Source organism: Symphodus melops, assembly GCF_947650265.1.
Source record: "Symphodus melops genome assembly, chromosome: 5".
In the NCBI taxonomy this organism is placed as follows: domain Eukaryota; kingdom Metazoa; phylum Chordata; class Actinopteri; order Labriformes; family Labridae; genus Symphodus; species Symphodus melops.
The window spans coordinates 16,001,307-16,003,806 of record NC_136695.1 but is presented as its reverse complement, the minus strand read 5'-3'; the positions used below and the strand labels follow the sequence as shown (position 1 = coordinate 16,003,806).

At 41.9% G+C, this 2,500-nt stretch overlaps 1 protein-coding gene across 4 annotated transcripts in view; it reads left to right on the top strand.

Moving 5' to 3' along the window:
• The window catches only part of LOC306823996 (protein MTSS 1-like), a 46,282-nt gene that overhangs the window by 23,501 nt on the left and 20,281 nt on the right, over positions 1 to 2,500 (top strand). The gene's annotated exons all lie outside the window — the stretch shown is intronic.

Sequence of the window (2,500 nt, the reverse complement as noted above, 5' to 3'; positions counted from 1 at the left end):
CTTACCTCTGTCCAGCTGGTTGTGTGTTTGCATATGTGTGTGTGTGTGTGTGTGTGTGTGTGTGTGTGTGTGAGAGTGTAGTATGGTCTCAAGTCTCTTATCAGTGTAACCACTGGCCTATATTTAATAGCAACCATCTGGTGTCCACACTGAGTTGGTTTTAGCAAGCAGGCCTCTTTGGTTTTCATGTGAAAAAAACTCTGCAGCCCAATAACTCACCCTTTTTCCCCCACTTTTCCTTCACCTCTTTTTTCACTTTAGATTTTTTTTTCTCCTCCTCTGTCACTTCGTATCAGTTTTCCCTCCACCCCCTTTAATGACAAGCTGTGATCTGTGTTAGGAAACGGACCGGCCTAGTTTTTCACCACATGCTCTGTGGGTTTACCAGAAATATACCATGAAGCCTGTTTTCAAAAAGGGCCTCCTAAAGAATCTGTTTGTGCATTAGAACCTTTTTGTAGGAACGTTTGCAGTGCAGTCCACATTAAGTGCATCAAAGAAGAACAGAGAAGACATAAAATAATCAAATCCACCTATTTATTCACACCAACACTGAACTGGAACAAACAACATGAAAGAAAACCAGTTTTGGGAAGCTACTTTACCCTTACTTTACTGAGGTTACATTGCCCTCTAATGCAAACTGTGACCCACATCATTCTTTGGCGTGTTATGTTTAGAGCTGCACGGGATTTTAAGAGCTAATACTAAACCCACTTAAATTGAGTGCCTTTTTAAAGCAGCCTATATCCATATAATACTGTCTTACAGAGTGCTGTAACACAGAGACAGACACACTTCTGTGTCAGCACCGTGTGACATTCCAAGGAACAATTTGGAGGGGGTTGATGACACACCAGACTTGGCAGCTTGACATCAAATTGCCTTTCTAGCTCTTTCAGTCCAGTACACACACACACACACACACACACACACACACACACACACACACACACACACACACACACACACACACACACACACACACACACACACACACACACACACACACACACACAGTGGAAACCATCAACTCTGTCACAAATATCCTTTCAGACTGTTGATACACTGGTTCTAAATGAAAACAAAGTTTCTTTAGTAATAAGAACTAGCTGCTTCTTAGCATTACAAACTGGAACACTTCTATACAGGAATCATTGTTTTGTGTATAAAACTTTAATCTATCTCTAAGATCATTAATATGGGTTCGACAATTACAAAACATGAAGAAGGTATAGTGAGGTAGATAAAGTTACATAATCACTCATACTGTAGGACTTTAAGTGCGAACCAAACATGCTCTTAAAAAATCCTGTAAAACCTCAAAGTAGACTGGGACCAGCTGTTCTCTTGCCAGTGCTACTTGCTCATCTGTTTAAACAAAAAGTGACGTTCGGGTGTAGATCATTAGAATTCTCTCCAGCTCTGTCACTTCACACGCACTAGGCAAGCGCACACAATCACACAGCAGTTTGCAGTTCGTTAAGGCAATCGAAGCTTGCTTGTGAATGTGAGGCAACTGGAGAGCCGAAGTAGCTACCTCTATCACGGGCTCACTTGGTGCCACACAGACTCGATGACATGTGTGAGGAGCCACTTTATCCTGAGAGCAACAAAATGAGTCTTTCCACCAAAAAAAGCAGGTTGGCCTGATATCATCCCTGGGCTGGCATGCTTAATTTTAACACTTCTTCTTATTCCATGTACTATAATATGTGAGCTTGTAATGAGCAGACGAATTGGCAGCATTGGCTCAGGCCATATTGATTCCCAACCTGCTACTCGCACAAACCTCTTGTGCACATGCAGTACGTGCTATTCTTGAATTATTGGAATGGAACACAATAACACAATATGTTATTATAGTGTGAGTGCTATTAGTTGCACGCCTCAGTTAGCTTTATCTACTGTTACCACTCTACTCAGGTTTCTTGTATCATGGGATTATTCCATCTAGTCCTAAAATTGAACTATCAGGGTTTTCTTTTGGCTGTGTGGCCTCACTGTGGCACTGAGGCATCCGTCAGCCACACCCTCTATGACAACAAGCAATCATAGTAAGGGAGAGTGGGGCAGACGAATGGATGGATTGGATGACAACAAGTCAACACAAGAATGAATGAACATTATGGTGGGGTTTTTTTTGTTTTTTTTAACAGACGGCTACTTTTATGCATATTGTAGCCACACCCTCTGCCATAACAAGCACACGCAGTAAAACAAGAAAGGCTAGATGACTGGATAGAGGGAGAGTTCTGAGGTCATGATGGCCTCACTTAGACTGACATTACATTATGAATCAGTGAATGGTAGTTTTCACCTAGAATAGCTGAGTGTGATGCCCCCCCTCTATGTCTCGGTGTTATTCTGCTTTTTCCACTGGTCACTGAGCAGTGAAGAGCACAATGAGCTTATTCAAGTATCAAAGAAGAGCGGGATAGATGCTGATTGTCTTAACAAAACAAACTGCCTGTTCATAAACAAAGTCATGCGTTTTGGG